This window comes from Lactuca virosa, chromosome 1, assembly GCF_052849685.1.
Source record: "Lactuca virosa cultivar CGN04683 chromosome 1, Lactuca_virosa_CGN04683_v6, whole genome shotgun sequence".
NCBI classification, from domain to species: Eukaryota; Viridiplantae; Streptophyta; class Magnoliopsida; order Asterales; family Asteraceae; genus Lactuca; species Lactuca virosa.
The window spans coordinates 240,183,287-240,196,626 of NC_136426.1; positions in this window are offsets into that span (position 1 = coordinate 240,183,287).

A 13,340-nucleotide genomic window follows, 5' to 3' on the forward strand; every position below is an offset into this window, starting at 1 on the left:
GCATCGTTCAGCAGGTAAAAACTATGATTACTGATAATAATTTTGATTTATCTCTTTGTGAACCGTATCTAACCTAGATCCAATCAGATATGACCATCATTTACAAAGCCTATGAGTTAGCCATAGAAGCCAGTGAGAAGAAGGACAGTGAATTGAGTCGTCTTAGGTTACGTTTCGAGGATAAGAAGTTGAAAATTGAGTCTTTAGAACATGAGCTTGTAATGTTAAAAGATGAATGTATAATTCTTAAAGACAAGTGTGAAATTACTTATTCTGAAAGAAATATTTTAATTTCCAATAACAAACGTCTTAATGGTAAGATTGATGCCATGCACCATGCCATAGACATTCTTGAAGCAAATGAACAGATGACTCACAATTTGTGTCATCCTTGGTCAAAAGCTCCTGGTCACGGAAGCGAGTTTCCGAAACCAGTTGTTCGTCCCTTAAAGGAGTTAAAAAATCTGACTTTCATGGGAGATGTTCCGAACATTAAACATTCGGATACACCTGTTTCTCCCTTGTCACCCCTTAATGAGACTTCTGGCCATTTTGCATCCTTGATTCCTGAGTTTAAGCCCATAGTTGTCAAGAGTCCCGATTCAACGCAATTTCCGCCTCTGATAAACCTGGACCTGAATCGGACCTCTGAACTTAACTCTAGTACTCCAATGTTTGTTGTTCAAAATTCGAACCTCAACCCTCCTAACAACTGGGTTGTTGAGGAAATCCTTCCGGAATCAACTGAATCTGAAACTTCGGAGTATGTCTAGGCATCCTTAGATAGTGATGTTTATGAGTCAACCTCATGTGATTCTGAACCTCAAGTAATTTCAAAAACAAATCTAGTTCCCATTAAGCCTGTGTTCAACAATCCCTCAGTAGGACAGACTTCCAAATAAACGCCTAATTCCAAAAGAAAGCCAACTTTAAATAGGAAGGATATCTTAGATCCTAAAGTGGAAGCTCGGAATGCACACAAAAAGGAAGTTAAGACTAGACAAAATTCAAGATTACTTGAGAACTCCAAAATGAGTGTATCTCGGAATTCACCTTCATCAACCTATAGTCAAAACTCCTTCACACCCACTAAGATCCTCAAGAGACCTTCAAATCCTCCAAGTCCTGTAGAACACAAGAAAATGGTTAATCCCACTAAGAAAAAGTCAAGAGTGAGCACCGCATCTGTCCGAAACAACACTCCTCGGACTGTTTCATCTGTTTTCATTGCAAAATCCGATGACATAATTTTTAGACCTCGACTTTCAAAATCAAATGTGTCATGAAGCAAACCAAAATGTGTTATGAAAACAAAATTTTCAAAATCATCAAAACAAAACTTTGTGTGGAAAGTCAAAACTACATTGATGAAACAATCACTCTGGAAGACATAGTAGTAACCACTACTCTGGAAGTTAAAATTCCGAAGAAAGCTATTCCGAACACTCCTGTCATTGAATATGACTATTGGATAGATGAAAGAACCATGTCATTATGTTTGTTTCCTAAGGAGTCTCGGAACAAACCTTCTAAACCAACTGTTTCTCAAAAGTCACTTCTCAAGCCTAAGACTCGGACCTTTGTCCCAAAACCTAACATGGAGCCTAAAAACTCCAGCACTCATTAATTTTGCAGGCACTCTGTGCTTCGGAGCAAGAGACAATATGGTATATTGATAGTGCTTGCTCCATGCACATGACATGGCAGAAGGACTTTCTGCGAGATCTCAAACTTGCACCAAATGCTGGCTATGTGACGTATGGCAACAACTCCAATTCACAGATCTGAGGTTATGGCATCCTTACCAGTGGCAACTTCTCCATTTCAAACGTGGCATATGTAGCTGACTCACTGATGCAAATCGTCGAGTTGAATTCTGTAAGAAACATAGCTACATCATGTCCGAAGATCGAAAGGAATGCTTGATCAAGTCTAATCGCAACAAGAACATGTATCCTCTTGACATCAACATGATCATTGGCAAGCCCCAACTCTTCTTACTCTCAAAATATTTTCCTGACGTCAGTTGGTTATGGCATAGGAGGCTTGCTCACTTGAACTTCAGATATATGAATGATCTTGTTTCGGGTGAAATGGTTAGAGGTTTGCCACTTCTCAAATTCGAGAACGATCATCTATGTTGTGCATGTGAGTGTGGAAAGCAGTCAAAGAAGGGTCATCCCGTCCTTATTGAAAAATCAATCTCGGAACCATTAGAACTTCTACACATTGATCTGTGTGGACCATCAACACTAGAGAGTCTGCATCACAAAAAGTACATTCTTGTGATTGTGGATGACTTTACTAGGTTCAACTGGGTCTTCTTCCTAAGGCTGAAGTTAGAAACAGCCTCTGAAGTCATCAATTTCATCAAAGGAATAGAAGTTCTCCTCAAACTCCCAGTAAGGAGAATCCGAAGTGACAATGGTTCGGAAGTCACTAACTCCACCATTGAAAGCTTCCTTACCGAGGACATCGACCACAATTTTTCTGCTCCTTACACTCCTGAACAAAACGGTGTAGTAGAATGACGAAACAGAACACTTGTTGAAGCTGCTCGATCCATGCTCAATTTTGCAAATTTTCCACTCTATCTTTGGGCTGAAGTTGTTTCTACTGCATGATTTACCCATAATAGAAGCATCATCAATCGACGCCTCAAAAAAACATCGTATGAAGCCATGAATGGTCGGAAGCCAACTATCCCGTTTCTTCATGTTTTTGGATGCAGATGCTGAAGGGTTTTGAGCATTCTAACACTCTTATGGTGTACATGAAACCCTAGACGCTTTGGATCTATGTTTTCTCTATTATACATGCATACATTCAATATTCCAAAGCATCATCCTAACTAGCATACAATGGAGTATAAACAACATGAAATACAAGTTAGATGACATACCTTTTAGTGTAGTTGAAACCTTGGACCTTTAAGAACTTAGTGCCCCAAGTGTTGCACCTCATATGGAATCACACAACACCACCAACAAATGGAGGAACTTGAGAATATGTCACTTGCACTCATAAAATCGGCTTGCCCTCTTGTGTTTCCACTCTGTTAGGTCTAGGTAACCAATAGTGCTAATTTCATGAGCTAGAGGGGTTCTTATATAGTGTGGCTAACTAGGATTACACCATGTAAACCCTAATGAATTTCCATATCCCTAATGCTCCATGGGTTAAAACCTCCATGGGTTTAGCCCAACATGAAGAACTATGGATCATAAGCCCACATTATAAGAATGAATGATCTACATAATCAATCCTCATATATTTAATTAGTCTCTTTTGATCACAAAATTAATTCCAAATTAATTCTTGATCATAAGCCGACTTGCAACTACAACTTACACGTCTTGGTTTCAAGAATATAAGATATTATTGTCTCACAATCACTCGTGATAAAATCCATGAAGTGATTCAGATGAGCGTGGATTAAATCCAATACTCGAATATTATTCCAGGAGCACTCATGAACACTGTAGCAAACTTGTGCTATGACTAACACACCTCTACAGACCCATTCATGACAGTCTTACCTCAATACCTACTTCCAAAGTATGATCGACTGTGTGTGGTTTGAATAACCTAGTTATTCGGGAAGTCAAAACATGCAAAGCGAAACACAAGAACAATACTTATCCTATATATCCCAAAAACTTTTGAGTCATATTGATTACTCATTATTCATTGTATAATGTTTCGAATAATCAACTTAATACTTGAATTATAACAATAGTCATGCCATGCTCCAAGCATGCACACTATGTTTGTCTAAAAAATAGTTGTGCCATGCACCAAGCATGCACACTATGTTTGTCCATGGTCCTTACTTTGTGAAATATATCAATTGAAAAACATTTCAATGATGCTCATTTCAAAATTCCAAATCCTTATTGCAAGTGTAAGAATTCCAAATTCTTGTCACTGTTAGAAAGTGTTAGATTCTAAACAATAATGCAAAGACTCTTTTGTGATGTCTAGGTGCCAAAAGTCACAGAGACTTGACCAATGATATTACAAAATATTCCTATGGAGATTGTTACAAGACAATTCCATTGAAATGAAGTCTCAAATTCAAAGCACATTCCTTTGAACATCCTTCTTGCATAAAAATTTCTAACTTTTTCATCTATTCTTCAACTCCCAATATGGAAACATTCCATATTTTCCATACAACAACTCATTATTAATAGACTCATGTCTATTCATAATAATGCCAATGTGGTCCTTCCATTACTATACTTCCAACTGTCCTTAAGCGACCAATCCTTAGCGAACCTTAGATTATCCTTAATAGTTGTTTAACCACTTTATTCATATCCGGTTCTATTCCTTTTTCCCTCTAAACGCCCTAGGCATTCGGAAAATTAGAACACGAGAATATTATAGCATATGAATCGATCCTATACCCGAAGCATATGGGACACGATTCATAATGTCTAACATAAAGACATGATTCTTAATCAGTCTTTTGCTATAATATTTCTATTTGCCATGTTCTCATAATTTTTATTATAAAGAGAGATGCCGTAATCATAATCAAATTTGAGAACGCAATTAACATTTCCATATACAGAATTTCCTTATGTTGAACCATTCAAACATAACATTCATATATATTTGACTAAATTTGATTAAAATCTCACAATCTAAGCTTTTAGATTTGAAATGAAGTATAAATTCCTCTCCCTTAATTATAGCAAAACAACTTTTCAAACCCTGCAACTTTGGGAATTGAAACCTTTGTTTTCTATAACTAACATTGCTAAATTGCAACACATACCATAATAATTATGCTCCCACTAGCATAATAATTATTATTAGCATGACACTTATGCTCCCACTAGCTTTGACATGTATTTAGAAATCAGCTGGACTTCTAGAGATTAATACTTATTGACTTTCATTACCAAAGTTCAGATTTATGATACGAGATGCTTCGATAAGACTTTATCTAGGCTTCTCAAAATCATACACCTTTCCTTAGATAGCTCACCTGTGTTTCTTAGCAATTTTAGAACTTACAGCCATAAGTTTGAAATGTTTAGACCTTTTCCATTTCTCACAATTCGAATTATGAAGAGGGATGTCGTAATCATAATCGAATTGGAGAATGCAAATAGCACAACTTCTATCTCCTTAAAATCTACTTAGTGAAAGTGTTTTCCTCACCATCATTTTCATGAATCGGAGAGAAACCTTATGACACTTAGATTTTATGGTGTATGTGTTCATATCCATGTGAATTTGTCATGATCATAATCACAAGACATGGTTAGTGACAAATCCCAACTCATATGGACTGAACTTGTTCAATCTTAATTTCTTGCCACCTAGCAGCACAAGGGCCTACCATTGCTTCCAAGTTGTTAAGCAGCTCACCCTCACTGATCAATGAAACTTTCATTAATCCAGGTGCTTTGCCTTATTCAAACAAACGAGAACTCATAGAACTCACATGCATAGTCAACTTTAACTGGAATGGGCATAGAAACAAGAATATGCCAACACGATAGGTTACAAACCTCAAGTCGTGTGCTAGCGATAAGTAATAGGTTTTATTCTTGATCAGTTCTTGAAACTTGTCAAGATCTTCAAGACTCCCACTGTCCTCTTGACATATAAGACTCTCTTGTCAAGAACCATTCATTGACAAACAAATATTCAAGAGTTAGTGCGGATTCTTATCAAGACAAACACTTCACACAATTGGCCTTATTTGGTCTCTGTTTTATCCAAAACATCACAACTTACCAATTTCAAATGTACAAGTAGAAAAATTTTACTCTACATTTGATAAGTGTTTTAAACCTTTCTTAAGATCATGTCACTCAAGGTTACAATCTTGGAGTATTACTCTAAGACTTGTTTTAGGAACAAAGTATGACTCATCTTCTTGATTTAAACTATTTCAACAATTCACGATTCCTCTTCTTAGCCATACAAATGCACTAAGATGTATTTAGAGGATCAATTGCGGTATGGTTTTTCCATAAACATTAAGATGATCATAAAACACGATACTAAAGTACTCTCCCATCTTTTCAGATTGGAGAAAATTTTATCTTTCTGCCTAATTTGATTCTTCTCATTCGTTCTGCCATGCATTGAACCTTTTCCAATGTTTCAGAATTATACTTAAACTTGTAAGCATAACCATGTTTACTAAACTTTAGTAAATCATGACGAATAGTCTTATCGATCTTTGTGGATCTTGACCAGCGCACACCCAGTGTACCCAATCCCCTAGTACTTCACTTGACTCACATATACATGTGCACAAGGAATTAGTCTTAATTTACCAAAGATGAAAATTCTCATTCATCATACAATACAACTTGCATGATTACAAGTTTCTGTCGAATTGAAACTTGGGTGATGAGAATCTTTCCTTATTTGGAAAATAATCGACACTACCACAAACGAAAGAATCAAATTCATATTGCTAACATAGAAACATACAAACATCAATTTTCACAAATGCCATTACAAGGAGATATAATCAAATAAAATTTTATTTATTCATAAAATGCGGAAAAAACTTTTCCTTACAATGCAATTACAAATGAAAACTATGTTATTACATATTTCCTAGCAATCTATCATAACTCCTAAGCAGCAGCTCAAAAATCCGATCTTCGAACCATGCGATTAAAATCCATATTCGTGATCAGATTCAGCATACTCTTCCTTTAAGCTTCCTTCCCTTTGCATGATACTAAAAATAATCAAAATGCAACCTTGTCACATCATGTATTAAGAATCAACAATTAGGAACTTAATATAGTTATATTGTAGACTTACCTGAAGCAGAGTCAAACTTTTTGATTTTACCTTTTCTCAGATCTTTCAGGTAGTCAGAGCATCTTCACAACCAATTCCCCTTCTCTTGGCAATAGAAACATATAGACTCTTTGGGAATGGTACACGGGACAATCTCAGACTTAGCCTTTCTCTTTCCCTTGGAAAGAGAAATGTTTCTGGACTTCCAATGTTTCCATTGTCAATATCCATGGAAGTTTGGGGAGTAGATCTTCCAATCAAATTTGATTTTCCAGTGCACCAAATCATTGCTGATTCAGCAGCAACAAGAAAATAGGTAAGATCAATAAGGGTCATGCTGTGGTCTCTCACATAGTAGTACTTAATAAACTCACTATATGACTCGGGAAGTGATTGAAGAACCCAGTCAACTGCCAACTTACTCGAGACAACGACACCCAATACTCTCAGTCTGTCAATATGTGACTTCATCTCCAAGACGTGAGTGACACACAGGCCTTCCATCTTGATGTTTCATTGCAAGTAGGGCTTGAGTGACCTTGAATTTTTCAAGTCTTTGAACTTGTGGGTTAGGGAGAATTATTGGAGGAGGTGGAGGAAGTGAAGTATGACTTCCACGATCCAACCGCGAGACATCATCTTCAAGAGGAAAGTTTGTTCCAAAAGATTTGGGAAGACCATAGTTGTCTGAACTAGACATCTACAATGGGAGAAATTCAAAATAGTTGATTTAAGTCCTTAATATAACACCCACATGAAATATTAAAGCTAGGACCCAACACAATATTTTACAATTTGGAAGAGGGATTTCATAATCCAATTGCAAAATATTTAAAGGTAGGAAAAAGACGATTTACCAATTTCCATCACGAAAAACAAAAAAGAATTTTAGGTTTTAAGTGAATTGAAATTCCTAGATCCTTTGAGATTCATTGAAACTTTCAATGGCATGTTTAAATCTCGATTGTGCCATTCAAGTTTGTGACTGGGATGCCGATGATCACAAACAATGTGTGAATAACCATGCAAATTATCTTGGTATACCCAATGTTACAACCACCTAATCAATGTGCCGGTTAACCAAACACGCTCCATTGATTTATGATTAACATCAAGCTACCCTTTGCCATGTACTGTCAGTCCCAGATTAGTGTGCCGGTTAACCACACACGCTCCACTAACGACTTAACAAGGTGCAAAGTGCAATTTCATGGGTTAGCACCATATTCACATTTTCCTAAGTAACTAAGATTTGGGAATTTATAAGTGTTTAGTTACTTTATATTTATCATTATACTTTTAATGAAGGGAGAATTAGAGTCCTATCCTACCTGTTCGGCTAACGACCCTCCACCAGTCAAGGAAGCGGTGGGTGAGAGTGGACACCCATTAAACTGTCATTTTATAGGCAGTAACCTTATACCCCCCTTATAGAACGACTTCGTGAATGAGGCCTACTAACGGTAAGACTAAATTTTTTCTTATACATATATAAAAATATTAAACCTATAATATTATAATAATATAAGGGTTGAATTTTAAACTTTTAAAATTATAGGGTTTGGAACTAAATGTGTCAAAAGAAGACTCTACATTTACAAATTCCAAAACTTGAGGGCAAGTTTTGAACTTTTCAAAAAACTTTTGGAATCCATAACATATGAGTTTAATATAGGCTTTAATGAAAAGACTCTTGAAAATCCATAACTTGAGGACAAGTTATGGAGTTCATAAAAAACATTTATGTAAAAGACTCTTCACTTTCCCAAAACCTATGAGTTTTAATGACCTTTTTTTAAAAAACTTTTCATTTTTCCATAACTTGAGGAAAAGTTATGGAATTCATCAAAAACATTTAGATCAACTAATGTAACTTACAAAATCAAACAATTTGTCAATGATCTAAATTAAATTCATAAGAACAAGACAATTCATATCAAACAAATTTCATGTAATTAGCATAATCATATAAACTAATACAAAACATGAAACTTTGACAACTATCTTATAAATTAGATAAGCATGATAATTACCACATCAAAAATAGGTTTATAAGTTCAAAAATAGCTTAGGGTAATGATCCTAGTCTAATTCTAGCCAAAAACATCGAAAATCTGCATTCTGGAGCACCAACTCATCGAGTGAAAGAACAAATTCGGCGAGTTGGTCAGAATTGCGCTAGGACTTGGCGAGTCCCCCAGTGGACTCGACGATTCCACTATCCGGAACAGTAGAAAATCCATTTTTCAAGCTTAAACAACAAGTAGCATCAAGTATAATTGAAAACAACCCTAGGCTCTGATACCACTGAAGGGTTTTGAGCATTCTAACACTCTTATGGTGTACATGCAACCCTAGAAGCTTTGGATCTATGTTTTCTCTATTATACATGCATACATCCAATATTCAAAAGCATCATCCTAACTAGCATACAATGGAGTATAAACAACATGAAATACAAGTTAGATGACATACCTTTTAGTGTAGTTGAAACCTTGGACCTTTAAGAACTTAATGCCCCAAGTGGTGCACCTTATATGGAATCACACAACACCACCAACAAATGGAGGAACTTGAGAAAATGTCACTTGCACTCATAAAATCGGCTTGCCCTCTTGTGTTTCCACTATCTTAGGTCTAGGTAACCACTAGTGCCAATTTCATGAGCTAGAGGGGTTCTTATATAGTGTGGGTAACTAGGGTTACACCATGTAAAACCTAATGACTTTCCATATCCCTCATGCTCCATGGGTTAAAACCTCCATGGATTATCCATGGGTCACCACATGGGTTTAGCCCAACATGAAGAACTATGGATCATAAGCCCACATTATAAGAATGAATGATTTACATAATCAATCCCCATATATTTAATTAGTCTCTTTTGATCACAAAATTAATTCCAAATTAATTATTGATCAATACTAATTAAATAATATGATTTCATATTAATATATTAGAACTTATAATATATTAATAAACCATAAATAACCTCTTCTCAATAATCCATCATTCAGATTGTTCCGGTGCCATGCAACCCAAATGTACCATACTACTCTCGGGTCAAGTACATACCAATTATAGTTATGGACTTAGACACTAATCCAACAGATTCTTCATCAAGAACAACCGTGACCAGCTTACCAAGTTTCAACCTAAAGCTGATGAAGCCATTTTCCTTGGATACTCTTCAAAATCAAAGGCTTACAGAGTTCTTAATCGGAGAACTCGTGTACTAGAAGAAAGTTTTGATGTTACCTTTGATGACAATTTCGTTCGGAATTCTGGCCCAACCCATGTTACAACTCACATTATGGAGTTGATTTTGAGACCTTGTTCGGACCTTCCGAGATGGCTCTTGATTCGGAATCTCGAACAAGACCAACCATGTCCGAAGCTCCGGTCTCTCAAAACATGTCCGGTCTGACACCAAGTCTTCCTCCATTTGATTTCGAACCGTTTCAACCTTCTCAGGTTGAGGGGGAGAATCGTCACTATTCCCTTGAATCAAATGTGGATGGATTTCAAGATGCACCTGCTGATTTCAATGATTCCAATCCTATCAACCAACATTGATGATGATGCAAACTTCTTTGAATTCCCACCTGAAGATGATGTCAACCTATCCGGTTCAGAAGTTCAGGGGGAGCATCATCCACATGTTCAAACTATTCAGGGGGAGCAACACAACCCCATTGTTGATATTGGATCATCTGTTGCAAAAGAACTTCCAAGGTTACATGTCTGGACCAAGGATCATCCTCCGAACCAAGTGATCGGAAACCCAAACGCTCGCGTACAAACGCGATCTGCTTCAAGTCTTCAAAATGAATGTCATTTTTCAGCATTTATCTCTATGGTTGAACCAAAATCCATCAAAAAAGCACTTGAACATGCTGACTGGATCACAGCCATGCAAGAAGAATTAGCAGAATTTGATAGAAATGAAGTTTGGTCTCTCGTCCCTCCCCCTCAGAACCATCCCATTATTGGTACTAGATGGGTGTTTCACAACAAGTTAGATGATGCAGGAGTTATCATTCGAAACAAAGCAAGATTGGTGGCTAAAGGATTTACACAGATTGGAGGCCTTGATTATGATGAGACCTTTTCTCCTGTTGCATGTCTTGAAGCTATCAGAATCTTTCTTGCTTATGCTGCTCACAATGGCTTTAAGGTTTACCAAATGGGTGCCAATGCTTTTCTAAATGGTGAACTTGATACTAAAGTATATCTTCAACAGCCTCCCGGTTTTATTAATCTTTCATACCCAAACTACATCTACAAACTCCGGAAAGCTGTCTACGGCCTTAAGCAAGCTCCTCGCACATTGTACGAGAGCCTCACCGATTTTCTCAAGCGTTCAGTTTTTCAAAGAGGAATTCTAGATCCCACTATATTCCAAATGTCAAATGGAAAGCATCTAATGCTGGTCCAAATTTATGTTGACGACATCATTTTCAGATCCACCGATTCCTCAATGGTTGCTGACTTTGCTAAGTTAATGGTCAGTAGATTTCAAATGAGCATCAATTAAGAATTAAGCTTATTTCTTGGTCTCTAAGTAAAACAGACTAACAGAGGAATTTTGATTCACCAAGAGAAGTACATTTCGAAACTCCTCAAAAAAGTACTCAATGGACACCTGTGCCTCAGCCAAGGTACCAATGGGTTTCGGACACAAGATCTTTGCCGACCCTTCAGGTGTAGCAGTTGATGAAAAGAAGTATAGATGAATGATTGGATCCCTGCTCTATCTCACAGCAAGTCGTCCGGACATCATGTTTTCTACATGCTTGTGTGCCAGATTTTAAGTCAACCCAAAGATGTCTCATCTTTTGGCTGTTAAGCAAATTTTCCGATACCTTAAAGGTACAAAGAACCTCGGAATCTGGTACCCAACAAATGAGAGCTTCCTTCTTCAAGCATACTCAGATTCAAACTATGGTGGTCTACAATTGGATAGGAAAAGCATATCAGGTGGTTGTCAATTTTAGGTGGATGATTGGTTAGTTGGTCATCCAAGAAGCAGAACTGCATTGCACTCTCTACAGCCGAAGCAGAATACATTACTGCTGCCAGCTGTACCTCTCAAGTTCTATGGATGAAGTCTCAACTCTTGGATTATGGTTACCATTTTCAATGCATTCCTATCTATTGTGATTCTCAAAGTCCCATTGTGATTTCTCACAATCCAATTCAGCACTCCATGACGAAGCACATTGACATACGGTACCATTTCATAAAAGATCATGTCTTAAACGGCAACATTGAACTCATTTTTGTTCCATCTGACGATGAAATTGCTGATGTCTTTACTAAGGTATTAGACGAAACCAAATTCAATGGTTTTCTGAACAAGATGGGTATGATGATGTCTTATCCTCAGTTCTTTTAGGAGACTTGTTCTCTGATGATAACATCAGTTATAAAACTGGTTCCGAACTCAAAAACTCTTTTTATCTCGGAACTATTGTATCTCGGAATACATAGGATCTTTTTTACTTGTCTTTATCTCTAACCACCACTTGAGTTTTTAGTTGTACAGTTCATCTTATCATTTGATGTCTATAGTCCACATAGTCACAATGATCAAATTTTATCCTCAGAATTTACTTCATAAAGTCATCCCGGAATTCCAATCCGGAAACGTATTGCATTCTATACTTCGGAATTTGCTAAAATCTGACTCTGGAAGTTTTTCAAACCTTTTTCTGGAATGTCTTGCAAATCTTGTTCCGGAAATTCTTTCAAATCTCACTCCGGAACATCAAATTAACCATTTTGGAATTTCATGTTTTGTTCCGAACAGATTTCTAAAATAAATAAATTTGGAATCATTAAAACTTTTACTCCGGAATTTTTCAAAAGATTTCTGCTCCGGAATTCAAACATGTTTGTCTCCGGAATCTCAAAGTTTCACTCCGGATTGTTCATATTCCGAACCTTTTTCTTCAAACTTTCGTGATCCGGAACTCACCTATTTACACTCCGGTTCTCAAACTGTCAGGAATCAATCATTCAGAAGTCCAAAGGTTTTTAAGGTGATAATCTTTCAAACAGTTACTTTTAAAAGATGCTTATCGTGTTCCTTGAAATCCATGCCATGTTTGTACATCCTTTAAAGCAAACATCCCATCGCCGTTTGACGGTTTCTATTTCTCACTTCATTCCATAGAAACCTTTCGTCATCATTAGTTAATTCACCCCCAAAAACGGTAACATATTAAATGCGGCCCATTTCCATTTCGGATCCTCATCATTACCCTTTCTGACCCGACCCGTTTCCATCACCTATATAAACTTTGCAAAAACCCCATTTGCCTCTTTACGTGCTCAAACTCTCCAAAATTCCTAAATTCTTGTGTGTTCATCGTGTTGTTCAAGCTACCATAAATCTTCATCAATGACGTCTCAATCTTCCTCTCCAAAACTTGATGCAACTGCTTCAACACCCAAGAAATCTGTGACCAAGAAGAAATCTTCCAAAGAATCATCGTCCTCATAATCATTTGAGTACTTTCTTAGAGATACAACACAACTCTTCTCAATAA